The sequence below is a fragment of the Anomaloglossus baeobatrachus genome, chromosome 10, assembly GCF_048569485.1.
Source record: "Anomaloglossus baeobatrachus isolate aAnoBae1 chromosome 10, aAnoBae1.hap1, whole genome shotgun sequence".
NCBI lineage: Eukaryota > Metazoa > Chordata > Amphibia > Anura > Aromobatidae > Anomaloglossus > Anomaloglossus baeobatrachus.
Window position 1 is genome coordinate 9,248,414 of NC_134362.1, and position 22,787 is coordinate 9,271,200.

Consider the following 22,787-nt stretch of genomic DNA (forward strand, 5'->3'; position numbering starts at 1 on the left):
TAAGATAGAATTTAGGGACTACTGCGCTATCCTACGTAAGAAAACACAAATGTAAGGTTTCCTGCAGGTGGAGCCTAGAGGAGTCTCACCCTGCGGCCACTATGTATGATGCTGATGGTGTACTAGTGTTTATGCTGGGAAACAAAAGATTAACAAATGTTTAAAATTTAACTTACTAAAATGTAATCTTAAAAATAAAGTGAAAATATGTAGCTGAGGTTTTATCAGAGGACAGGTATAATAGAGGGTATACTCGCCTTGCTGGGAATGGGACCCTGGGAGAAAGGTGATGGGGAGAAGATGCAAGGTAGGGAACTGCCAGATGTGAATAAAATATACAGGTGGGAACAACAAAAGTAACACAGCACAGTGTAAATGTGAACAATGGTTCACTGACTGTGTTAGAAGTGCCCTGCTGAGATAACAGCGACTTTCCTGGGAGGGATGTAGGGGTTACCCTACCATAGAAGGTTGTTACAGAATAATCTGGTTTTGCACTTGATGGTTGCTGGTGTTGGTATCAAAATAGCTATGTAAATATAAAATAATGTTAAATAATATATATGTACACAGTGGGGAAAAAAATTATTGTCAGCCACCAATTGTGCAAGTTGTCCCACTTATAAAGATGAGAGCCGCCTGTAATTGACATCATAGGTGACCACAACTATGAGAGACAAAATGAGAAAACAAATCACCACATCTGATTTGTAAGATTTTTTTTGCAAATCACAGACCTGTAACTTCTTCTATGAGAGGCTCCTCTGTCCTCCACTCATTACCTGTAGAAATGGCCCCTGTTTGAACTTGTTATCAGTATAAAAGACACCTGTCCACAACCTCAAACAGTCACACTCCAAACTCCACTATGGTGAAGACCAAAGAGCTGTCAAAGGACACCAGAAAAAAGATTGTAGCCCTGCACCAGGATGGGAAGACTGAATCTGCAATAGGCAAGCAGCTTGGTGTGATGAAATCAACTGTGGCAGCAATAATAAGAAAATGGAAGACATAAACGACAACTGATAATCTTCCTTTTGATCTGGGGCTCCACGCAAGATCTCACCCCATGAGGTCAAAATGATCACAAGAACAGTGAGCAAAAATCCCAAAACCACACAGGGAGACCTAGTGAATGACCTGCATAGAGCTGGGACCACCGTAACAAAGGCTACCATCAGTAACACACTACGCCGCCAGGCACTCAGATCCTGCAGTGCCAGACGTGTTCCCCTGCTTAAGCCAATACATGTCTGGGACCGTCTGCAGTTTTCTAGAGAGCATTTGGATTATCCAAAAGAGAAATGGGAGAATGTCCTATGGTTTGATGAAACCAAAGTAGAACTGTTTGGTAGAAACACAACTCGCCGTGTTTCGAGGAGACAGAATGCTGAGTTGCATCCAAAGAACACCATACCTACTGTGAAGCATGGGGGTGGAAACATCATGCTTTGGGGCTGTTTCTCTGCAAAGGGACCAGGACAACTGATCAGTGTACATGAAAGAATGAATGGGACCATGTATCGTGAGATTTTTAGTGCAAACCTCCTTCCATCAACAAGGGCATTGAAGATGGAATGAGACTGGGTCTTTCAGCATGATAATGATCCCAAGCACACCACCAGGGCAAAGAAGGAGTGGCTTCATAAGAAGCACATGAAGGTCCTGGTGTGGTCTAGCCAGTCTCCAGAGCTCAACCCCATAGAAAACCTTTGCAGGGAGTTGAAAGTCCGTGTTGCCCAGTGACAGACCCAAAACATCACTGCTCTAGAGGAGATCTGCATGGAGGAATGGGCCAACATACCACCAACAGTGTGTGCCAATATACCGCCAACAGTGTGTGCCAACCTTGTGAAGACTTACAAAAAAAATGTTTGACCTCTGTCATTGCCAACAAAGGATATAGAACAAAATATTGAGGTCAACTTTTGTTATTGACCAAATACTTATTTTCCACCAGAATTTCAATAATCATTAATAATAAATTGGGTGCTCAGATAAAATTATACAAAATGTGTGTGCATATGTATATACGTACACACAATTCATCTGCATATATACACATCTAAATGTTAACACAAAGCTAACATGATAGGAAGGTAAGACTAACCTTGAGGCTGGTGCTCGAGTCCTGCTGATGTGGTGCTGTGATGAGTAGCAGACATGGGGCAGTGAGCAGACAGACCGGCAGAAAATGTTTGGCAGGGAGAAAAGAGTGGAGTCACCTGTTAAGACTCAGGAAGCCTGTGGAGGGCGCACTTCCAACACGTTTCCAAGGCAAATGTTCCTTCTTCCTCAGGGATGGGCTCTGTCTGCCTGCACTTTATACAGCCACTGTGACCTTGCTCCATAAATCTAAAGCTAGGTAGGAAGTATGAGTCTGTGCACAAGGACTCAGTGACAATAAGTACGTACTTAGGGATTGAATAGCTGAAGCAAACCAACTGCTACACATTGAGGATGAGCCCAGATCATGAAAAGATGGAAGAAATGAAATCTGAAAAATAAGCAAAAATGTATATAAATAATAAAAATTATTTGGAACTTTAATAACCAGTATTAGAAACTATTAAAATTAACTGAGTGCATGTTAATAAAATGTACATGAAATCTACATTAAAAAGGTGACTAAAAAAATAAGATAAAAGCACAATGGGCAAATGAAACAAAAGGAATAGATAATTCAATATTAAATGTTTTGTTACCTCTGTCTTTTAAGAGGTTAGGCTATGTGCGCACAGTGCGTTTTTCGCGGCGTTTTTGCGCGTTTTTCTGGTGCGTTTTTGGCCTTAAAACTGCAGGACTTTGCTTCCCCAGCAAAGTCTATGAGTTTTCATTTTTTGCTGTCCGCACACATCTGTTTTTTTTACCTGCGTTTTTGAGTTAAAAAAAAAAATGGACATGTCAGTTCTTTCCTGCGTTTTTCTGCATTTTCCCCCCATGCAATGCATTTGAAAAACGCAGCAAAACGCAGAGATCAAAAACGCAGCAAAACGCAGCCAAAAACGCACCAAATCGCATGCGTTTTTTGATGCGTTTTTTCAACGCAGGTGCGTTTTTGTGCGTTTTTAGCGGCCAAAAACGCACAAAAACGCAGCATCAAAAAGACACAGTGTGCGAACCTAGCCTTATAGCTAGTATCTATATATTTATTTATTTATTTATTCATTCATTCATTCATTTATTTATCTATTTACACTACAGTTCAAAAGTTTAGGGTCACTTAGATATTTCCTTATTTTTTTCAAAGAAGGAAACATTAAATTAAGCAGAGATACACTCTATACATTGTTAATTGGTAAATGACTATTCCAGCTGCAAACGTCTGGTTTTGAATGCAATATCTACATAGGTGTATAGAGGCCCATTTCCAACAACCCCCACTCCAGTGTCTAATGGTACATTGTGTTTGCTAACTGTGTTAGAAGGCTAATGGATGTTTAGAAATTCCTTGAAAACCCTTGTGCAAGTATGGCAGTGTGCCACCCCTGTGCCAGCAGCCGACGCTGCATGGGTCTGGGCCTTCAGGGATGGTGGCTCGAGGGTCTCCAGACCCGGGGGTCTCGCGGACATGCCAAATAAATGGGGGGGACGTAGATGTACGGGCTAGGCCACAGTAAGTTCGTGACGCCACCCACGGTGTGTTGTGAAGTAGGACATCACCACTGCTGTTATGGGGCACCCGGGGGAGATGTTGTGCAGCAAGTTGTTAACCCCTCCGTGGGCAGGGATGGTGACCCTGGGACCCAGTGGCTCGGTGCACGGGATGGCGACCGCAGGGGTGCTGGAGTACTCACGATTAGTAACACACACAAGTCTCTGGTAAACCAAGATGGTGGTGGCCGGTGCCACGGCCGGTTGCGTTCGGGATCCCCCACCCGGCTGGTGGTCTCTATCCTGTTCCTGCACCTTTTTGTGTTCAGTGGACCTCCCCGATATGAAACTCGGGGGTCCGCTCCCGGCTGGATGTCGCCTAAGGAGCCATGCCCACAGACGTTGGCCCGTGGGATCTCTGGGCCTTGGCGGTGACCTCTTATCCCTATTCGGTGGGCTGTTGTCTTCTATGAGGGACTTTGGGTGGGACAGGACCTCTAGTCCTGGCCTCAATCGGTTAATTAACCAGTTCCAGTAGGTTCTGGCGCTGGCTTCAGGGTCCGAGTACCCCCCTTTGTGCACGGTTTTCGGTCGGGTCCCCGGTGTAGGTACCGCCGGGCTACAACCCTGTCCCGGCCCACCTCGGTGCTGCCGAGCCATCTTCCCATCTCCTGCTGACGGAGACCACCGTCTGCCTCCTAGCCAGTAGCACCAGGGCTCCAACCCTGGCACCGTTCAACTTGGACTTCACTGCTGGAGCTACACTTAGCTCCAACCCACACTCCTCTCCAGACTGAACTCTAAGATCAACTCTCTGTTTTTCCGCCCCGGGCTGTCTAGACCCCTGGGTGGGCGTGTTTCAACCGCCTGGTCACGCCCACTGATGTGTCTATCTGTCCCTAAGGGGGGGTTTCTGGTCAGCTGTGTGTTGCCTTGTGAGGGAAGGTGTTATGCAGGGGCCTAACTGTGACTACCGGGTTTTGCCAGGGCATCACATTAGCACAGCTGAAAACAGTTTTGCTGATTAGAGAAGCTATAAAACTGACCTTCCTTTGAGCTAATTGAGAATCTGGAGCATTACATTTGTTGGTTCCATTAAACTCTCAAAATGGTCAGAAAAAGAGAATTTCATGTGAAACTCGACAGTCTATTCTTGTTCTTAGAAATGAAGGATATTCCATGCGAGAAATTGCCAAGAAACTGAAGATTTGCTACAATGGTGTGTACTACTCCCTTCAGAGGAGAGCACAAACAGGCTCTAACCAGAGTAGAAAGAGACGTGGGAGGCCGCGCTGCACAACTGAGCAACATGATAAGTACATTAGAGCCTCTAGTGTGAGAAATCCATGCCTCACAGGTCCTCAAGTTGCAGCTTCATTAAATAGTACCCACAAAACCCCAGTGTCAACGTCTACAATGAAGAGGCGACTCCGGGATGCAGGCCTTCAGGGCAGAGTGGCAAAGAAAAAGCCATATCTGAGACCGGCTAATAAGAGGAAAAGATTAATATGGGCAAAAGAACAGACATTGTACAGAGGAAGATTGGAAAAAAGTGTTATGGACAGACGAATCAAAGTTTGAGGTGTTTGGATCACACAGAAGAACATTTGTGAGATGCAGAACAACTGAGAAGATGCTGGAAGACTGCCTGATGCCATCTGTCAAGCATGGTGGAGATAATGTGATGGTCTGGGGTTGTTTTGTGCTGGTAAAGTGGGAGATTTGTACAAGGTAAAAGGGATTTTGAATAAAGAAGGCTATCACTCCATTTTACAACGCCATGCCATACCCTGTGGACAGCGCTTTATTGAAGCCAATTTCATCCTACAACAGGACAATGACCCAAAGCCACCTCCAAATTATGCATGAACTATTTAAGGAAGAAGCAGCAGCTGGTATTCTATCTGTAATGGTGTGGCCAGCCCAGTCACCAGATCTCAACCCTATAGAGCTGTTATGGGAGCAGCTTGACCGTATGGTGCAAAAAGTGCCCATCAAGCCAATCCAACTTCTGGGGGGGGAAGCATGGGGCAAAATATCTCCAGATCACCTCTGCAAATTACCAGCTAGAATGCCAAAGGTCTGCATAGCTGGAATTGCTGCAAAGGAGCATTCTGTGCCGAAAAGTAAAGTGTGAGGGAGAAAATTATTATTTCAAGTAAAAATCATTATTTCTAACCTCGTCAATGTCTGGATTATATTTTCTATTCATTATGCAATTTATTTGATAAATAAAAGTAGAATTTTTCATGGAAAAGACAATATTGTCTGGGGGACCCCAAACTTTTGAACTGTAGTGTATGTAAGTTTCATATAGTATTTGTTTCAATATTCACCTCATAGATGTAGCAGAGAGTTACTGTGCTGGTCATATTCCTAGATACAGAGATGGGTATCGCCTGTTATTACAGAGCAAAGTATTGTATTGAGTGTGACCTGAGGTGTTTGTGCCATAAATATGTGAAGCTACCAAGTTAAAAATGTAAATAAATAATTATTATAGTATTCTAAAGACCCTAGATTGCAAAATGAGGGAAGGGGGAAGGTGGGGAAGGGGAGAGAGAAGGGAGGAGAAGGGATGGGGTGAATGGGGAAGGGTAAGAGGGGGTTAACCAAAACCATTGTTGGTCTCAGGGAGATTGAAAGTTGCCTCCTGGATTGGTCAAAAAATACAAAAAGGATCTGAAGAGGCAAATGTTTTAGAAAGCAAAAACTTCAATGCCCTGATTGAGACCCCTAGGAGCCAAGGAGTCTAATAGGAAAATCCATTTGGATTCTGCCCTAGACATTTTTTAATAAAGTCACCACCTCTCCGGTCCTTGCGGACTATTTTTATGTCAAAAAAATGTGACCCTTTAAGTAGTTTGTTATGGGTTTCTATATAGTGGCATAATAGAAGATGGTCCACAAAACCATTACAAATGTTCTTAATGTGATCACCTATCCTAGTTGTTAAGGGTCTTCTTTTAGTGCAACCCACATACTGTTTCCTACATGGGCATTGGATTATGTAACTTACTCTGGTAGAGAAGCAAGAAATATTTTGTTGGATCTGAAATTTCTGTGTGTTTTAGGAATTAGTGAAAAGTATCAATCTGGTTCTAGAGGCCTTTATTAATCTACAGCATGAACAGAAGCCGCATGGTTTGAACTCAGCGTATTTGGTGTTGGACTTGGGTTTTTTTTGGTTATCTCTTTCCCTGGCTATTGTTTGAGCAATTAGATTACCGAGAGTACGGAGTTTCCTATAGATAAATCTCGGTATTTTTGCTAAATTTTCACGCACCATTTTATCTTGCCATAATAAGTACCAGTACTTCCAAATTATTCTTTAAAAGACCCAATGATTTCTGTGAAATTGAGTAATAATTGGAAGTTCAGCTATTTGTTGTGGAATAGTGGAAATGCATGATGCTTTTGTTTTCCTTGTGAGCAGTGAGTCCCTAGGGATCCCCTGAACTTCCCTCAAAGATTTTTCTAATATTTGGGTGTGCAACCCTTATTAATAAATAGATTTTTTATATGTTCGGCTTCATGTAGGTAGTGGGTGCAATTGCGTCTAAGTCTCATAAACTGTCCTTTGGGAATGTTAGTTAGCCATGATGGTGACAACTGGACATGTTTATAGCTGTTGGAGTCCACCAGTTTTCTGAAACTTTTAGTTGCTAAATTGTTGTTTTCTATATATATTGTTAAATCAAGAAAATTCACACTAGTGTTACTTATTGTAGGTGTGAACTCTAAACCGTAGTCATTTATGTTAAGCTTTTGCAAGGAGGCGGCTATAGGCCCTTTGGAATTGTCCCAGATTAAAATGACATCATCAATAAAACGGTGCCATAGCATAAGGCCATGACGTAGTTGACCAATTCTTCCCATTTACCTACATATAGGTTAGTGTAACTGGGGGCATATTTAGTCCTTATGGCTGTACCCCAAGTTTGTAAGTAGAATTGGTGGTCTTATTTGAAATAATTGTGTGTTACTATAAAATGTATGCTCTCAACGATAAATTGGATTTGGGTGTCACGATAAGTATTTAAAGTCTCCAAAGCGGAGATACATCCTCTGGTGTGATTGATAACCTTATATAATGACTTTATGTCTAGAGTGCCTAGTGTGTATTCATGTCAAGCTGCCACCAGGGGGAGCAGGAGCTCTGCAGCAGAAGACACTACACGGAGCAACAAGAATCAGGAAGTAGATACACAGTGTGTGCTCATACACTGCCTTACAGCACTGCTGGGGAGCTGAGCTGCGGGGCGTGCGAGGAATGGTCAGGAAGGCTGGGTCAAACACAGTACTGGCAAAAGGAGGACCGGAGGAAAGAGCAGAAGCAGAGTCAAGGTAAGGCCAAGGTCAGTACCAGAGGAAGCAACCGAGTGGCGAGGTAGGAGAGGGGACAAAGGAATGGGGGAACGACTAGGGGACGGAACACAGACAGGGTACAGACGGATCAGGATAACACAGGACCAGCAATCACAGGCAAAGCAGGGCTAAGCTTATAGCTGGCGCTGGTTCACTGGAGATGTCAGTTTTTAAAGCATCCAAGCTCCGGAAGTGAGGCTCGGGAGAAGGCTTCTCCCCCTAGCCATGTGGACAGGGAGGCGGAACCGTGACAATTCATTTTGCCAACTGAATTTTTGGAGGATTTGAAGGATATGGCCAGTGTCCTTTAAGTATTCTGGCAATTGAATTACGCATGAAGGTGGTGGTCAACATATTGTGATAGGTTGGCAGTAAAACAATTTATTCCGGATATTAATGGTCTGCCTGGTGGGAAATAAGATCTTTGTGGATCTTGGGGATCTGATAGAATAAAGCTAGAGATAGCGTTTTGTTTAGTAGAATTCAAATTCTTTTTAGTTAAAATTCCTAGTGAACTTTCCTTATTTCCAAGATACTTAATTGTTGGATGCAGGGCTTTTGTAGGATCTTGGTGCAACTTTGGTAGGTTTTGGGGTACTTTAGGAGGCAGGGGAGGTTTGGTATGGTATGCACAGGTGTTTATAATTATAATTAGAGATGAGCGAACCGGTCGTGGTTCGGCTCGATTTCGGTTCGCCGAACGGAGGTCTTGTTCGAGTTCGGTTCGGCGAACCGCTCGAACCACATAGGAAACAATGGGAGGCAATCACAAACACATAAAAACACCTAGAAAATACCCTCAAAGGTGTCCAAAAGGTGACAAACAACTCACAACACAACACAAACACATGGGAAAGTGACAAGGACATATACTCATGCGAAAACAAAACAGCGTTACGAGGAAAAAGAGGACGAGACACAGATATAGGCATGGCATGCCCTTCTAAAATCATCTAAAACACCGCAAGGTGACTCCAAGCGGAGTCTCCCTTTTTTTTTTTTCCAAAAATTGGGCCACACAGACACCCACCCCTTCAGTGGCAGCACTTGTGCCCCAGTTGTACACTTCACAGGTAGATTTGCATCAAGCACATTCAAAAATATGCCATCCTTAACCGTCCCCAGGATTGCACCGGGGTAGGTAGCAAAGTATTTGCTGAACCATGACTTGTTCATCTTGGCTCCTTTTTAAAAACACTGAAAGCAAGGGTTACTCCAAGCGGAGTCTCCCTTTTTTTCCAAAAATTGGGCCACACAGACACCCACCCCTTCAGTGGCAGCACTTGTGCCCCAGTTGTACACTTCACAGGTAGATTTGCATCAAGCACATTCAAAAATACGCCATCCTTAACCGTCCTCAGGATGACACCGGGGTAGGTAGCAAAGTTTTTCCTGATCCCAGATCTGTTCATCTTGGATCATTTTTAAAAACACTGCAAGCAAGGGTTACTCCAAGCGGAGTCTCCCTTTTTTCCAAAAATTGGGCCACACAGACACCCACCCCTTCAGTGACGGCACATGTGCCCCAGTTGTACACTTCACAGGTAGATTTGCATCAAGCACATTCAAAATACACAAGCATTTACTCTTCCCAGGATGACACAGGGGTAGTAAATTCCTTGTGGATCCATGACTTGTTCATTTTGATGAACGTTAGTCTGTCCACATTGTCACTGGACTGACGCGTGCGCTTATCTGTCAGCACACACCCAGCAGCACTGAAGACACGTTCAGAGACAACGCTGGCAGCTGGACACGACAAGATCTCCAAGGCGTAAGTGGAGAGCTCTGGCCATTTTTCAAGATTTGAAGCCCAAATTGAGCAAGGCTCCAGATGCAAAGTCATGGCATCGATGTTCATTTGGAGATACTCCTGTATCATCCTCTCCAGCCGTTGACTATGTGTCAGACTTGTTGTCTCTGGTGGCCTTGCAAAGGATGGTCTAAAAAAATTATGAAAAAAATCAATAAAATTGCTGTTACCAGCACCAGATACGGTGCTGCTAGTATGGTTAGACTGTTGAAGATGACGAGACCGTCCCATGTTTGTCAAGTTACAACTGGGAGATTCACTCCTTGCACCACAAGTGTTTTGTGGAAAAGCCGAGTTAAGATTGAGTAACAGCTTTTGCTGATACTCCTGCATACGTGCGTCCCTTTCTATGGCTGGAATTATGTCACAAAATTTGGACTTGTACTGGGGATCTAATAGTGTGGCAAGCCAGTACTCATCATCATTTCTAAGTTTGACAATACGAGGGTCATGTTGGAGGTACTGCAGCAAGAAGGCGCTCATGTGTCTGGGGCAGCCATGCGGACCAAGTCCACGCTGTGTTTGTGGCATAGAGGTGTTAACCATTCTTTCTTCCTCTGACATCTCCCCCCAACCTCTTTCAACTGAAATTTGACCAAGGTCTCCCTCATCCGCTGAGTCTTCCATGTCCATGGACAGTTCGTCCTCCATTTCTTCATGTTCTCTTGCACCTTTCTCAACATGTCGCCTGCTACCATGCACCCTTGTTGATCCCTGTCCCCCATGGTCCCATGCCTGCCGACTTGGTGATGATGAACGTCTGGACCTTGGTGATGTTAATGTCTCTTGCGCATATGAATCCTCCTGTAGTTCCTCCCTTTCCTATTATCCCTCCACCTGAGTCCAAATAGTGTTTAGCGTGTGCTCCAGCATGTAAATGACTAGAATTGTCATGCTGATAATGGCATTGTCAGCGCTAAACATATTCGTCGCCATGTCGAAATTGTGGAGAAGGGTGCATAGGTCCTTGATCTGAGACCATCATGGGTCCATCAGGGTGATCTTCCCCACCTCTGCATCTCGTTGGCCCAGGCTATACGTCATGACGTATTGCACCAGGGCTCGGCGGTGCTGCCACAGTCGCTGTAACATGTGGAGAGTCGAATTCCAGCGTGTCGGCACATCGCATTTCAGGCGATGAACCGGCAGGCCGAAAGACTTCTGGAGCGATGCAAGTCGCTCAGCTGCGGCGGTTGAACGGCGGAAGTGAGCAGACAGTTTTTGTGCCCTGTTCAGAAGGCCATCTAGGTGTATTGCAAATATAAAAATGGCTATTTTTTGAGTCTATACATTATGTTAAACTATAACATATTGATTAACCAGACAGACAAAGTGTACTTGGTTACAAAATCTTGTATATACTTAAGGATTTCTGTGTGTTTTTCTTGAATATACAGACAGACAATATACCATTGTAACAGAAACCTTATGATTTACTTACATCAAATATCTGATGGTTTTGTGTGTTTGCTATTCATTGAAATTGAAACTATGATTTACTTTAGTTCAACAATCTGATGTTTTAGGTGTTTTATTCATTTACCTAGCTCAAATACCTGATGTGTATTCTTGGGAGATTTGAATGTCTGTGGGTTTATTACCCCATTTTCTGATGTGTGGTGTATCTCTGATTCATCTATGCCCAATGACTGGCCATCAAAGGGCATGGATCAATAAGACTACAACACATTAACTTTAAGGCTTGTAATATTGTTCAAGCCTTTTTAAGATCAGCTGAAGTATAGCACAGACAGAAGCTCGTGTTACCTGTACCGAGATGTCCGGTCAGTGTTGGGATTTCCAGGAGTCCTCTGTCTATGTCATGCTTCTCTGATTAATATTCCAGACAGATGATGTCCAAAGCTCCTTGGTGATGTAAGTATTTAACTGTACTTAACCTTTGTATGTTGATTATACAAAAGTGTACGCAATATCATATTTTTCCTTTAAGTTTGTATTTCATATTAACCTTTATAATAAAATTACTTATTTGCCTTCTTTAAAGCCGTATCTGAACCTTAGTGTTAAAAATATAGCAAAACATTTGGCGCTGCGAGCAGGGTATACGCAGAAGGCTTTGAGTATTTTTGTTAGTGTGATATTGCGTAAAATATGCCTCTTTTTAAGAAAAAAGTGGTTGTGAGTGAATGCATTGAGATTCCAGGTTGGGAACAGAGTCCCTATGATATTTTGGCAACCAAGTGGTCGCATAGTGTTGGTTTGAGTGAACCATGGGACAAATGTTTGAAAAATGCTGAACCTGTAGATGTGGTTGAATGCTTGCAGAAAGTGAAAGTGGAGAGAGGTAAAGAATTGGGTGCTGTTGGTAGGCGTGGATGGATCCTGTTGTCTGCATATAGAAAACAGCATGAGGAAAAGATACGTATGGTAACAAAAGTTCAGGAATTAGAGAGACAGTTGTGTGAGGTCCAGACTGCATTGGTCACAGCACAGTGTCAGAATAAGTTGTCAGTGGACAAGTGTGATGGATATCAGCATGATGCAGACAAGTCTGCTGTATGTATAGAGCAGTATAAATACAGAAAGAAGAGAGGGAAGGAGAATAGAAAGGAAGTAGCTTTGGCCATAGCCAGAGCAGGGACAGAGGGGAACTCAGATGAGTGGAATGGTGAGGTACAGAACTCAACTGATTCTCAAAAAGTCACCGATCCAGACCAGAAGGATGAACATTTTAGTGGGGAGAAAGACATTGATCCTCCTCTTAACCCAATAAAAGTTCATCCTATATACCATAGACAAGTTTTAGAAACAGCTACAGGTAAACAGAACAGGAATATGGTACAGGATTGCAGTCAGCTTCATGATCATTTTTCACAGAGGCCAAATGAACCTTTGATAGCTTGGATAGTCAGATTGTGGGAGGCAGGGGCTCATGGAGTACAGCTGGATGGTGTGGATGGCCCAAAGTTTGTTCAACTCAGCTATGATCCTGTAGTGAAGGAGGCATTTTGTTCCTTGATAGTTCAGCGACCACATGTGGTGTGTAGTATGATGGATGTTGTGGCTATGGCATTGCAGCATAAATACCCATCTGAGGCGGACTGGCCGCCTAATGAGAAACCATGGTTTACATTGAAAGATTGTGCTCGGAGATTGAAGGAGGAGGCTATGAAAAATGCTATTTCAGCAAGTACATATGATGATTACATGCAAGTTGTTGTAAGTGTTTCTATTAGAAATTGTATCATTAGAAATGCCCCTCCAGCTTATAAACATGTAATGATAGCATTAATGGTAAATCAGACTGGGAAACCAATCTCTAATACATTGGAGGCGATCCGACAGTTAGGGGATCTGGGAGAATGGGGTCCCAAACAGAGAGATCAGCTTAATTTTGAAAAACAGTGTAACAACATCAAAAGTAGTACAAATCGTAGATCCCGTGTTACCAGGAGAGATATGTTTATGGTCCTGATAAAGGATGGTGTTCCCTGGGATAAAATTGATGGGATTAGTACTGACGAGATGTGGAAATTGTATCAAAAGAGAAAATTGTATCAAAGGAGAGGACTCAATAAAAAGTCAGGGGTTTCACATAATAAAAAGGTTGCAGCAAAAGATTCTGAATCTCCACAGCGCAGGCGAAGCAGGACACGGGGAGAAAGAGGGCCCACTTTCTCATCGTCACCAGCAAAGCCTATACCACCGGGGGTGTTGGATCTTTATGCTGAAATCAAATGTTTGGTGCAGGAAATCAAAGCCCAGCAGAAGAGGTTGTCATCATCTTCCACGAAGATGTCTCCATCTGAAATGGAAGATAGATGGGGGGAAAAAGAGAAGGGTAATATTGATACCACAGAGGAGATTGAAAAAGATAAGGGTAATATTGAGACCACAGAGGAGATTGCTGGTAATATTGAGACCACAGAGGAGATTGAAAAAGATAAGGGTAATATTGAGACCACGGAGGAGATTGAAAAAGATAAAGGTAATATTGAGACCACAGAGGAGATTGCCACCAATACACAATGTACAGAGATATGTAAAGAGATAAGTATTACAAAAGCCATTCCTGCTCATAAACAATACAGAGCCATCCAAATGTTCACAAAGGAGAGACTAGAAACCAGGAGAATCCCTGTGTTCAGTGTATTGGAAGGGTAATTATTTTTGCTATTGTTTGGTTGGTCATATATTTGCATACCCATGCTGCTAATTAATACAGCACAATATACCAATATGGTTGGTTAAATAGTGAGCTTTTTAGGCTGTCAAGTTAGATGTGAATCTTTTAGCATATGGATAATGGACTGGATAAAATTGTGTTTTGTGCATTATTTGAGCTTGTATTCTAATCATGTTTGTGCTTTCTTTTTAGACTGGAGACCAGAGTTTGACATGTTATTAGAGCAATCAGGCTAAAACAATGAAACAAGTGATCATCCCATTGTGATGAATGGGTATTGTATTTACCTAATGGTTGTTTGTTTTATGTGTATGTTCAATCAGGACCACAATAGGCTTGTAAATGCCATCTCAGTATGATGGTCTCATAGTCCAAAGGTCAGATTTGGCCTTCAACTGAACTCAGTTAATAAGAGAAGGGATAGATCAGGATTATTAATTAAGGTAATTCTAATGAATAGTGGAGACAGTGACATGTTAATACAGAAGTGAGATAGAATAGCTCAGTTGATGGTACTGTCTATTTCTAAAATGTAGATAGTCAGAGGGAGGGCTCCTTCAATTCTGCAGAGAAGATAAATGATTTGGATCTTCACATCCTATCAATGATTGTGCAAAAATTTGGGTGAAACAATTGAGTGACAAAGGTATTCTAGAACCTGCTGAAGTCATTGCTCCAGGAGCAGACAATGTTCTGACAGTTATGAAACAAGAAAAGTGGGAATACATCCCAACTGACAGATGAGTAATATGTGTATTTTTGTCCCTTTAGATCAAAATCTGGAAATGTTGCATCATTGGCGCCACCATGGGCATGGATCTACTTCCGTCAGAAGCCAAGCAACCTTCAGACCGAAAACAGAGAGACCAACCATGGAAAATGTGGCCTTATTGAAAACCAAACAGAAGAAGACCTAGAAGAAGAAGATGTGACCCAAAACTTCACCTCCAATCTGTATTGTGCCTATATGAACTGCACTGGGGAACATTCTCTAACAGAAGAGATGATTGCCCTAAGGACTCAGAGGACTCCATTCTCCGGACTCCTCAAAGCAAAATAGGCAGATGTCAACAATTAAAAATACAGAATCAGACAGGCTATAAAGAGATTGCTATTATTTGTGTCTCTCATACAAATAAAAAAATGCAAAAATATGAGGGCAGGAAATAATATGAGATTAACAATATAATGACCGTTTCATCATATACACAAAATGTAAAATTGTTAACAAAATCATAGATACAAGGATTATCTATAATAATTGTAGGAACACTCACTGTAGCGGCATATGCAGCTAAAGCAATAGGCTGATTCTCTTGTTTGGTGGTTACATTTATAAATACCACAAGTAGAGATAGATATACTAGATTTATTACATTACACAAGATAATGGTAGATGGTGGGAATGGGTACTTTCTTAGTTACCTGATTTTTTGATATATTCGTTATATATTAGGAGTAATATTTGCTAGAATTTGTGCATGCATTGCTTTGTGTTGTTGTATACAGTGTACACTTTCCTTATGTCAATCATCTGCTAAAACCATGCCCTTAGGATATGGTACCTTGTATAAATAATCTATGGCTCAAAATAGCCAAGGGTGGAATGTATTGCAAATATAAAAATGGCTATTTTTTGAGTCTATACATTATGTTAAACTATAACATATTGATTAACCAGACAGACAAAGTGTACTTGGTTACAAAATCTTGTATATACTTAAGGATTTCTGTGTGTTTGTCTTGAATATACAGACAGACAATATACCATTGTAACAGAAACCTTATGATTTACTTACATCAAATATCTGATGGTTTTGTGTGTTTGCTATTCATTGAAATTGAAACTATGATTTACTTTAGTTCAACAATCTGATGTTTTAGGTGTTTTATCCATTTACCTAGCTCAAATACCTGATGTGTATTCTTGGGAGATTTGAATGTCTGTGGGTTTATTACCCCATTTTCTGATGTGTGGTGTATCTCTGATTCATCTATGCCCAATGACTGGCCATCAAAGGGCATGGATCAATAAGACTACAACACATTAACTTTAAGGCTTGTAATATTGTTCAAGCCTTTTTAAGATCAGCTGAAGTATAGCACAGACAGAAGCTCGTGTTACCTGTACCGAGATGTCCGGTCAGTGTTGGGATTTCCAGGAGTCCTCTGTCTATGTCATGCTTCTCTGATTCTTAATATTCCAGACAGATGATGTCCAAAGCTCCTTGGTGATGTAAGTATTTAACTGTACTTAACCTTTGTATGTTGATTATACAAAAGTGTACGCAATATCATATTTTTCCTTTAAGTTTGTATTTCATATTAACCTTTATAATAAAATTACTTATTTGCCTTCTTTAAAGCCGTATCTGAACCTTAGTGTTAAAAATATAGCAAAACACTAGGCCGGGATAGTGTGTTAAAAATTGCTGAACAACAAGGTTCAACACGTGAGCCATACAAGGCACGTGCGTCACCTTGCCCAAGCGAAGGGCCGCACCCAGGTTTGCAGCATTGTCGCACACGGCCTTACCAGGCTGCAGGTTGAGTGGAGACAACCATTTACCAAACTCAGTCTCCAGAGCTGCCCACAACTCAGCCGCTGTGTGACTCTTAGTTCCAAGACATTTCAAGACAAAGACCGCCTGATGCCGTTGCGCTCTGCTGCCAGCATAGTAATGAGGGGTGCGTGATTCCTTCTGCGCAGTTACAATGCTGGTGGCCTGACCAGGCAGGCTTGGGGCAGAGGTGGAGGACCCAGACAAGGTTGAGGAAGCAGACGCACTGGAGGAACTTGGACAGACAGAGGATTGACACACAAGTCGTGGGGACGGCAAGACTTGTGCAGCAGACCCTTCACCATCTATCACCATAGTTACCCAGTGCCCAGTCAGCGACATGTAACGTCCCTGTCCATGCTTACTGGTCCAAGTATCTGTGGTGAAATGCACCCGTTCACACACAAAGTTTCTCAAGGAAGCGGTGATGTTGTGTGTGATATGCTGGTGTAGCATAGGCACACCTTTCTTGGAGACGTAGTGGCGACTGGGCATCTGGTACTGGGGCACAGCGACAGACATAAGGTCTCTAAAATCCTGTGTGTCCACAAGGCGGAAAGGCAGCATTTTGGTAGCCAAGAGCTTACAGAGGGATATAGTCAACCTCTTAGCTTTGTCATGGGTCACAGGAAATGGCCTTTTATTTGTCCACATCTGAGGGACAGAGATCTGGTTGCTGTGTGTAGACGGTGGTGAGTAGGGTGTCCCTGGAAAAATGCAGGTTTGTGAGGAAAGTGAAGGCGTAGACATGATGTTGCCTTCATCCAACATTGGTGCTATCGATGTCTGAGAGAGCTGTACACACGCACTTGTTTCCCCTTCCAAACCAACTGACGACCTACCAAGCAAACTGCCTGTTGCGGTTACAGTGGTGGAAGTTGTGCGTGGAAAACCAGGTGTGACAGCTGTCCCCACAGTCCTAGAAGATGAAGAGTGTGCAGATGCACTGGAAGGTGCAGGCAGTGGATGGTCCGCTCCGCTAGGCTGCATTGCAGCACGGTGAGCTTCCCACTGGGACATATGATATTTATTCATGTGACGATTCATGGAAGAAGTTGTTAAACTGCTGAGGTTTTGCCCTCTACGAACAGAATCATGACAAATTTTACATATCACATGATTTGGGCGATCTTTTGCTATGTCAAAAAAGGACCAGGCTAGGCAAGGGTTAGAGAGCATGCGACCTGCTGAGCCACCCCGACTAGTGCTCAGAGGCAGAGTGGTGGCTGAGGATGCAGTTGTAGACGTGCTACCAGTACGCCTCCTCTGTCCAGGAAGGTGCAAGGTAACTTCATCGTCAGTAGCATCCTCCTCCACCGCCTCTGTTGACCTCCTCGAGTGCCTGACTGTGGGTGGACAGTAGGTGGGATCTAGAAGTTCCTAATCAAGCGTTGTGTTTGCACTCCCCTCCCCCTCAGACCGAGCCTCTTCCTGCCCTGAACGAATATTTAAGTTGTCATCCCAATCTGGTATCTGCGTCTCATCGTCATCAGTATGTTCCTCATTGTCTATTACAACAGGTGTTTCAGTTTGTGAATAAGGATCAACATTATGCTCATGAACTTGGTCATCACGGCCTGAATCTGAGTCACAAAGGTTCTGGGCATCACTGCAGACCATTTCCTAGTCTGTACTCACTGTAGCTTGGGAGCAGACCTCTGATTCCCAGGCTATAGTGTGACTGAACAGCTCTGCAGATTCAGCCATCTCTGTTCCACCATACTGTGCAGGGCGGATGGAGACTTGAGAGCTGGGAGAAAGCAAGTGTGATTGGGATGACAACTCAGAGGACTGGTGTTTTTTGGATGCGGTGAGTTGAGGTGGAGGAGAGGGCACTTGTTGGACCACTTGAGATCCATTCAAGCATTTTCTTTTTTTGGGCAACATCTACCTTTGTTCCAGTTGTTCGTGTTCGTAAAAAAAGGGAGCACATCCGATTGTCCACGGAAAGTAGTAGACATCTTACTTTTGCTGGAAGATGGCCTATCTTCAGCAGATGTTAATGGAGCTTTGCCACCTTCCCCACGGACACAAACTTTTTTTCCTTTTCCAACATGCCTGTTCCCCTTTCCACCAGCATCTGTCATTTTGCCACTCATTTTGCTAGCGACAAGAATGTCCACTTAAAATGTGGTAGTAAAAATTGAGAGGTGGTGTAGATTGCAGTGGTTGTCTACCTTTATTGACAGCAGAATAAACAACAATAACTATCCCGGACAATGAAATTATGGCCCTTTAAATTGCAGCACAGTTTGCTAGTATAATAGCTTAGTAAAAATGAGTTTGAGTGTGCAATGCAGAGGTGCTGCAAATAGATTTGTACCAGTGGGACACTAATGAAGTCCAACAGCCACTTTTAGGATGCCACTAAGTTTCCTCACTGTTTGGTATTATAATGGCTTTGTAACAATGAGCTTGAGTGTACAATGCAGAGGTGCTGCAAATAGATTTGCACCAGTGGGACACTAATGAAGTCCAACAGCCACTTTTAGGATGCCACTAAGTTTCCTCAGTGTTTGGTATTATAATGGCTTAGTAACAATGAGCTTGAGTGTGCAATGCAGAGGTGCTGCAAATAGATTTGCACCAGTGGGACACTAATGAAGTCCAACAGCCACTTTTAGGATGCCACTAAGTTTCCTCAGTGTTTGGTATTATAATGGCTTTGTAAAAATGAGCTTTGAGTGTGCAATGCAGAGGTGCTGCAAATAGATTTGTACCAGTGGGACACTAATGAAGTCCAACAGCCACTTTTAGGATGCCACTAAGTTTCCTCACTGTTTGGTATTATAATGGCTTTGTAACAATGAGCTTGAGTGTGCAATGCAGAGGTGCTGCAAATAGATTTGCACCAGTGGGACACTAATGAAGTCCAACAGCCACTTTTAGGATGCCACTAAGTTTCCTCAGTGTTTGGTATTATAATGGCTTTGTAAAAATGAGCTTTGAGTGTGCAATGCAGAGGTGCTGCAAATAGATTTGCACCAGTGGGACACTAATGAAGTCCAACAGCCACTTTTAGGATGCCACTAAGTTTCCTCAGTGTGTGGTATTATAATGGCTTTGTAACAATGAGCTTGAGTGTGCAATGCAGAGGTGCTGCAAATAAATTTGCACTAGTGGGACACTAATGGAAGTCCAACAGCCACTTTTAGGATGCCACTAAGTTTCCTCAGTGTTTGGTATTCTAATGGCTTTGTAACAATGAGCTTGAGTGTGCAATGCAGAGGTGCTGCAAATAGATTTGCACTAGTGGGACACTAATGGAAGTCCAACAGCCACTTTTAGGATGCCACTAAGTTTCCTCAGTGTTTGGTATTCTAATGGCTTTGTAATAATGAGCTTGAGTGTGCAATGCAGAGGTGCTGCAAATAGATTTGCACTAGTGGGACACTAATGGAAGTCCAACAGCCACTTTTAAGATGCCACTAAGTTTCCTCAGTGTTTGGTATTATAATGGCTTTGTAACAATGAGCTTGAGTGTGCAAAGGGCAGGAGGGTACAGTGGCCGGGTTGTGGGTCAGTATAGAGGAAAGAAAGCCTCACTTTCTATCCCTCCTAATGGTGAAATGCAGCAAGGAACTCCCTGACCTTAGCTACACAGACGCTTTTATCTGTAGCTGTTAAAAACTCTTTCCACGGACCTGACTGTCACCTATAGCTCTGAGCCTGCTGTAATTAGCCCTTACAAGGGCTGAAAGAAACTTCTATCCCTATTCTGTATAGCGCTGTGTGTAGAGCGTACACAGCAGTATTGGAGACAGGAGCTGCACCCAGACGCAGAAGGCAGATAATGGCGTCCATACGGGCAGGAGCTGCACCCAGACGCAGAAGGCAGATAATGGCGTCCATATGGGCAGATGCCCGTATTTATAATGCAGGGACATGTGACATGGACATCCTATCACACATGCCGTTGCTTCTCTGGCTAAAAGTCCACTTAGCTGTGTGTGTGTCTGGGATTGGCTGACATGCTGGCCCGCCCCACTACACGCGCGCTTAGGGAGGGAAGGAAGAACAGAAAAAAAAAAAAAGGCGATCGCCATTATCCCAGCAGCAGTGATCTGAACGCGCTGTTCCTGCACACTATACGCTGAAATGTCATAATAGTGTGAGTCACAGAGTGACTTACACTATTACAGCGGAAAGCCAGCTAGGAATTAGCTTGTCTTTTTGCTGTTAGAACCGTTCTCGAACGTAACTGGAACTATCGAGCTTTAGCAAAAAGCTCGAGTTTTAGTTCGATCTAGAACAGCCCCCAAAATCACTCGAACCGCGAACTGGAGAACCACGAACCACGAACCGCGCTCAACTCTAATTATAATATCTCCTTTGTCCGCAGGGAAAATGGTAATGCTTTTCTCAATTGTAGAGTCTTGATGCTATTTTTTTCTTCATTAGTTACATTTTGTAGTACATATTTTGTATTATGGGGTTTTATTTTATGAATAGCATTAGTGACCAAGCTGTCAAATGTAATGAATGAATGATGGTTAAAATGTGATCTGTTAGATAATGAAGTACGAATACATTTATTTTCTGGGTATTGTAAAGTGACAAATGGCCAGAAACTACGTTTCAGGAAATATTTTTTAAGGCAAGATTTCGCAGAAATGTTTTTTGTTCAATATAGAATATTGTGGACAGGCAGGCAGCAGTGGCATCTGTGGACTGGTAAAAAAATAGCCGGTTACCACTTTCAGTAATGGCAGATCAAATCATTGGCATCAGGCAGCCATGCTTACTTTTCCCTTTAGCTAACATAAAAATATTTACCCTATGACGAGTACAATTTTGCTCGCATTTGTGATGCCGACACCGTCTGCACTAATGTGCTCTCCAATATTACACTGGAGACTGAGAAAAATAGTACACCAATGGCAAAACTGGACCAGTTCCTACTATTAGTTCCATCTACTGACCCAAAAGTTCATGAGACGTTTTGCAGGAGAGAAGATACTCATCCTTTTGCTTGATGCCAAGATTACGCAACACGTTTCTTACTTTGCTCACCAATAATTAGAAATGAGCGAACCTGGGGTTCAGTGTTCATACCAGAGACTTTACCAAAAAAGTGTTCAGATTCGGAGTTCGGGTGCTGTACGTATGTGCACCACTCATATGAGCATCATCGCTGTGCTCGGGTACACGCAATGCTCAGGTACGCTCAGTGCCCAGCCCAGTGCGAGCTGCTTCCAGTGTTTGATCTGCTCACACTGGAAGTAACAACAGTGTGATCGGATGTAGTGTGCACAAAAAAAAACGAAAAAAAAAAACCTCAAACCCCCAGCAGTGATCTATTTATGGCTGTCTGCATGTGGGCCTAGACCCAAACTGCCCAATCAGTGACTTCCATTGGGGTTCAGGTCAAGTCCAGGTCCCAAGCTGAACTTTATCTAAAGTCCGGCTGAAGCCGCCGAACTGAACTTCAATGAGTCCACTCATCTCTATCCACGGTTCTGCTCATCTCTACCAGTAATACTAAGAACCCCATTGTTTTGTCTCCGTCTTGCATCTGTTGGTTATTGTCATCATCTTCATCATTACAATGAGTGTCAGCCTGGTTTGGAATCAATTTGCTCATTTCTACTGTACATTGTATACTTGTGCATCATATGGTGGGGTGCACTGACAGAGGTACACCAGCCAACTGAGTGCTGGATAGATAGATAGATAGATAGATAGATGGATAGATATTGGATTGATAGCAGTAGGATATTGTGTTTCCCGCTCTCTGTGGATAATGATAGATTCATCTCCCATCTGTTTCTATCCTCTTGTGACTGCACAGTTTATTCTACATCTTATTCCTCACTTCTGTATTTCTTCATTCTTCTGTTTCTGGCCGTGTAATTATATGGGAGGACGATGACGTCACTAATGACACCTTACAGGTGAGAGCGACGCTGAACCGGTCATTAGTGTCTAACATTGACCTGAAAATCCCACCGGAGACACAAACTGCGGAGAGACGAGAAATTCATCCATCAAATAAATCTACAGCTCAGTGTATTAACCCCCTCAGTGCTGGAGAATACGTGTTTATTTATGTTCCTGAATGTCTTCTCAGTAATTTCACATTTTTTGGTGGGGGGATTACACCATTAACCATCAATATAGTTTATTTTTTATGGGATTTTTCACCTTGACACAAAGTTGCATGAAGCATATTGACACAATCTACAGTTTGATTTGCCCAGCGACATTTCACACATGCGTCAAATGCAGTAAGCGGGATTATGGCATCAGGAGCGGTAACAGTAATCTGATCACATGGTGTAGCACAGCTAACTATGGAAAGTAT